Source organism: Trifolium pratense, linkage group LG7, assembly GCF_020283565.1.
Source record: "Trifolium pratense cultivar HEN17-A07 linkage group LG7, ARS_RC_1.1, whole genome shotgun sequence".
NCBI lineage: Eukaryota > Viridiplantae > Streptophyta > Magnoliopsida > Fabales > Fabaceae > Trifolium > Trifolium pratense.
Window position 1 is genome coordinate 8869774 of NC_060065.1, and position 6490 is coordinate 8876263.

Genomic DNA, 6490 nt, shown 5'->3' on the forward strand with positions numbered 1-6490 from the left:
TTTTTTTTTAGGCCAGCCTTCGCTGAGCGAACACCTGCAGAACCTGCAACAATTTTTCTTTGATTGTGCCCTGTTATTATGTTATCTAATTAGATTTTATTTCAGGAAATGGCACCAAAGAAGCCTTCAGCTGGTAAGAAACAGAAAACCATCGCAAGTTCTTCCCACCAAACCGAAGATTTGGACATGAATCGTTTCAAAGGGCAAGAACAATTTGATCGGTTTAGGGCTCTGGAAAAGAGAAAAATTTTGAGTGAAAGGATCTTTGAAATCTTTGAGCATGGAGATTATGAGAGGTTTGCAAGAATTGTGCAACTCCGGGGTTGGGAAAAGATTGTCCACCCACCAACCACCTACAACCCCGTCATAGTGAGAGAATTTTATGCTAATGCTCTCCCAGAAGGTGATGAACCTTTCTCCTATACCACCATGGTTCGTGGTCGCACCATCCGATTCGACCGCGATGCCATCAATGCATACCTTGGCAACCCTTTCACATTGCCGCACAATGAAACACTGTGTGCGTACCAAAAACAACGGAATCGGGGAACTTGGGATGTTCCGTCCATGAGGAGTAAGCTGCTTCGACCAAACACCGATTTTGTCTTCAATGCGACCCAAACACCTTTGAGGGCAATGAGAGAGGACATGAAAACTTTCACTGTGCTGCTATTTAATCTGGTCTTGTACAACATCCAACCTAATTCCCACCCTTCAGATGCCACCATGAACATCCTAGGCCTCATCCATTACATTAATGAGGATTTGGAAATAGATGTGGCAGGAATAATTTCTAGGTGGATGAAAGAAGTTGTTCTAAGTGGTCACTCGGATAGGGCACTTAAGTCTAGCAAGGTTAAAAGCAAAAGTCCTTTAGTTTTCCCATGTCTCATTATGGGATTGTGCTCGGCCAACAGATTACATCTTCCTCAGATTGGGAATGAGGAAATTCCTACTATCAATGATGATTATGTTGACCGCTACTGCAAGCCGAAGAGGAGAAGGGCACGACAACCACCACCACCACCACCTCAGCCACCTACTCAACAAGCCACCTCCGGATTCTCTGATCAAAATTTTTACAATTTCTTTACTCATTTATATGATCAAAATGATGCAGGGTATAGAGCCATGAGTGCAATGCAGCAGTCCTTCTATAATCAGCACACCGGGCAGTCGGTGATGACACCGCAAGATTTCCAAACCTATGTTGCATGGCCTGAGGTCAGGCCTACTTTCATTGGAGGAGGGATGGCACCAGATGCTGGTAACAATGAGGAAGCTGGTATGGAGGATGATGATGAAGAAGATGATGGTGAGGGTGATGCAAGCATGGCGGGAGAAGATGAAGAAGAAGCAGATTCAGATGATGACTGAAAGCTCACAAAAATTAGTGAAAATTTACAAGCTTTCAGTCATTTATTTCTTTTACTTTATTTAGTTGTTTGTCGGGAACAAGTTAAATTCATGTTTTATGTGGTTGTGTTAAGCTTTTGTATTTTGAACATGTGTTGTGGTACTTAACAATGTTTGATGACAATGTTTTTTTTTTATGTTTTAAATGTTAATGTTTGATATTTGGTGACAAGTTTTTAAGTAGTGTGAATATTGTGAATAGCTTTTTGCAAACAAGCTCACATGATTAGGAAAAATCTGAAGTTAGGTTTGTGGTAAATCAATGATCAAGCATGTTGAATATGTTTTGTGAAACTTCATGTCAAAACTTCTTGATTAGTCCTTGAAATAGGCTTAGGAACCTAACATGGTTTTGAATTGTGTTGATTGTTCTAAGATGATTTTCAATGTTTTTTGAACATAATTGAAGCTTGTGTTATCAACCTAGCCGGGTGAGAATGTGTGAACTTTCCATTGTTTACATAAATTTTTGAGAGCCAGCATTGATGTGTGCTCATTTGATTTTAACTTAATCTTGCTGTCACTAATGTGTTTGATATTGTGGATATGATCAAGGCCCTGTTTCTTTTTTGAGTGATAACTACTTGGCCAAACTTAACCTACCTTGTGAGATAGTGATCTTTTGTGTCCCCTGTTGAGCCTTAAAATTTTGAAAATTGTTTGTTTTATAAACCCTGAAACCAAAAGAATGGAAAAACAACTACTCTACCCTTGTCTTAGGATAGGAGAGCAATTGTATTTCAATTAGGGTCATGTTAAGATTCAAGTTGGGGAGAAGTAGGTTACAAATGTCATAAAAATGATTTGGAAAAGTAGTGGATTGGGTGATTGAAAAGAAAAAAAAAAATGTGTTGAGAATAAAAGATTGACACAAAAAGAAAGAAAAAGAAAAATTTGTGAAAAAAAGTGTCATTGTAAAGAAAGAAAAGAATCACCAATGAAATAGGGGAGAAAGAGAAGAAAGGGAGTAAATGAATGTGAAATTTTAGATAAATTTGAAATTCTGTAAGTTTTGTATTGCTCTCTTATCCTTGAGGCCTTTTGAAATCCAAAGAAAAACAATGATTTTTGTAGCCCAGCCCCGTTACAAGCTTAATAAAGTCCTTAGTGATCCACGATTGACGACATGTTTTGTGACATTGCTCTGATGAATGTTTGAATTGAATTGTTGCATACACTTTGTTTGGATTGAGTGAAACACTTACCTTTGAGTGATATATTGGTGAGAAATTTTTGATAACACTTGAGTCTTGATTGTTTGATAAAAATGTGGAGAATTTTGCTTAGACATAGCAATCAATTCATGATCATGCTTTGTTCTTTTGAATGTTTTAAGGAATAGTCTTGAGTAGGCATTGTTTTACTCATGCTTAGGAAAAGAAATTTCAAAAACTTTGATTGATTACAAACCTTTCCTGAGATTTAAAATTTTGAGCTTGTTGAAATATTACCTTTTGTTTGAGGACAAACAAAGTCCTAAGTTGGGGAGATTTGATAAGTGCCCAATTTTAGTTATAATGTTTGATAATTATGAGCACTTACCAATACTTTTATGAAGAAATCTTGTTTAAAACCCCTTTTGGTGTAAATATAACATTAAATCAAAGAGGAATTGATCCCAAGGCATTTTTTTGTTAGGAATGGCTAGAAAAACAGGTTTTGAAGCCTTCTCTCAGCGAAGCCATAGCGAGCTACAGCGAACTAAACCAGTGGGTTAAGGGTCCATGGCGAGCTTCAGCGAGATTCAGCGAGCAAGACAGCAAAATAAACGTTCGCTCAGCGAAAGATAGCGAGAGATGGCGAGCACAACCCGGGAGGAAGGGTCGGTTAGCGAGAGATAGCGAGCATTGGCGAACAAAGTGATGAGTCAAGCCTTTTGCTACGTGTCAAGAAACCCCTTGCTTAAGTAACTAGTTCGCTCAGCGAACGTCATTTCGCTTAGCGAACTCCACTGTCCTGAAAATCTATAAATAGAGCTCAGAAGCCATTTTCTTAGATAGAGAGTTTTGGTAATAGTTCAGAAATATTAGTAACATTAGTTTTAAGAGTTCTTGAAGGTGGATTCATCATTGTACTTGAGAAATCAAGAGATGTTCTTCATCCCTTTTTCTTGTAAGTTTACTTTTATCATGTCTAGCTAAATTCCTTTGTTGTTGGGATTAGATGTAGTTATTTTGTGAACATGTAGTCAATTTAATCTTAATATAAGTGTTTTCTTTATCAATCATTATAAGTGTTATCTTGTTTAATTGTCTATTTCTAAAAGATTTGAACAACATAGACATATCTTGTTTGAATCAAGAGTAAAAGATAATCACTTATTAAACTTCAATGTTTAGACATAGATGTCGAGTTTAGTAATCACGTCAAATATCAGATCTTAATGCTATTATGTCGATTAATGATTCGAGACATCGAACGTTGATAGAGATAATAGATTTCACGGCGTAATCCGGACACGGATACGTTCGATGTGTGATATGTGATAATAATGATTGGTAAATGAAATATATATAGTGAGGTTAATTGATACATGCTAACGAGATAATGAATCTAGTTCCGACAACTTTTTATCATCCGAAAGTTTAAAAATCCTTTTATCCAATTGCACTTTTATGTTTTCAAAACAAATCTTACAAAAACCCGCACTTAAAATCATGGAAATTGCAAATCAACGTTTGATATCACACTAGTCTCTGTGGATACGATATAACGAAAATACTTGCTTTTGTACTTCATCAGCTTTATGTGTTAGTAGTATAGTAGTCCATTAGGAATTATTATAAATTGTCTTGTAATCCTTATTTTGTTAAGTAATGCAATTCTGATATTATTGAAACCCTAGTCGTCACCTTTGTGTTTCTCTCTGAACTTTAACATGGTATCTAGAGCATGTTTTGATCCGCCTTGAAGCACCTGTTGTTTCCACTGCCGAGTTCCCAAATAAAAAAAGAAAAAATTGGGAATATATTTGTTGTTTCCGCCGTCGTTTCTACTGTCGAGCATGTTCTCAAAGAAATTGTTTCTCGTCTCTGTTGGAATTGTTAGCACCGTAAGCATCATGTGTTGTTTCCTAGTTTCTAGTTTCTGTGTAATTTGCAATCGTTGGTACTATTTTGGTTTGTTTCTTTTGAGGGGCATATTGTTACGTGAGGAGTATAATGTTTTTCGATCGGCCATGTCGGCAATTTGGTGAAATTGGTATTTTTATTCTAAGGTTGATTGCTTTGAATTTGGAAGGTACGGTTGCTGCTCTTGTGTTTCTTTGATTCCATTTTGTTTGGTCCGGTTTGATCGGTTTAGTTCAGTTCTGTTTGATTTGATTTGGTTCCGACTAAATTGGTTTTGTTTTGTTATATTTGATTACGTTTGAATATCTGAATCTGGTGAGCGAAAGCTTCCAATCTGTCTGGTGAGCGAAAGCTCACAATCTGTCCGGTGAGCGAAAGCTCACAATCTGAATCTGGTGAGGGAATACTCACAATCTGAATCTGGTGAGGGAATACTCACATCTGGATCCGGTGAGGGAATACTCACATCTGAATCCGGTGAGGGAATACTCACAATCTGAATCTGGTGAGGGAATACTCACAATCTGTCTGGTGAGCGAAAGCTTGCAATCTGTCTGGTGAGGGAATACTCACAATCTGAATATCTGAATCCGGTGAGGGAATACTCTCACAATCTGAATATCTGAATCTGGTGAGGGAATACTCACAATATGACTATTTGAAACTCTGAAGCCTGAAATCTGAAGCCTGAAGTCCGAAGCTGAAGCCTGAAGCTGAAGTCGAATCTGGTTCCCCACTTCGATTAATGCATTTAGTTAATTTAGTTTTATTTTCAGGGTTGATTTTGTGACAAGCCAGTATTAAAATATATATATATATATATATATATATATATATATATATATATATATATATATATATATATATATATATATATATATATAGTTAGAGTTAGTATGATCTTTGTTTCTTGTTTAACAAAACTCTCGATGATCATCTGTTAATGCATCGTGAGTTTGAGGGGAAGTGTTAGATAATAATATTATTAGAGCTTTGAGTATTGGGCTTTATGTGTTAGTAGTATAGTAGTCCATTAGGAATTATTATAAATTGTCTTGTAATCCTTATTTTTTTAAGTAATGCAATTCTGATATTATTGAAACCCTAGCCGTCACCTTTGTGTTTCTCTCTGAACTTTAACAATATTATTCTAACAAAATAAGTATTCTAAATATTTAAACATAAATGGTTTTTGTAAAAAACTAAATTAAACATAAATGAATTAATACAAATGCATGCATAATAATATGACAGGTCAGATAGTGTTGTGAATTCGTTAATAAAATCACACCAATACGAAACTTGATGTGTGGAGCAAATGAATCAAGCAACCAATATATGAAGTAGATAGAGATGATGATAATAAATAATCCAAAGACAAGTAAATAAATAAAAGATAAGAGACACAAATCTTTGTTTACCCAGTTTGGTCAAAATAACCTAGTCTGGGGGAGAGAGCAGCTCCTTTGTTCCACTATAATCAAATAGTCACCTTACAAGAAGAAATCCCAAATTGGGTTACAAGGATTAATCCTAGTTCTACCCAAAAAACCTGAATCTCTTCTTGTGACCAAGAGACTCAATTTGACCTAGTCTACCCAAGGTGAAAAGCAAACAATAACACTTTGCCCTAGAATTATACAAAAATAAAACCCTGGCCTTTGTTGTTGGCAAATCCTTATTGTTCCCTCAATCTCTCTCAATTTTTCTATGAATAAAGTGATCCCTATTTATAGAAAATATATGCCAAAAAACTAGTAACAAATCTATTTTAAAATAAACCAAATCCAAGTCAGAGTACCTTCCAAGAAAAGATTTTTACCAAAAAACAGCAAAACAACACATGTTGTCAAAACGTGTTGCGCCTGGGCGTGAGCTCCCACGCCTGGGTGTGAGAAGGCAGAATTGATCCCAGTTCTGCACGCCTGGACGCCGGCTCTGTTAAGAGTCTCACATCGGTTGAGAGATGGCCTGACTAAGTGTTTATATACTAGAGGCAATCC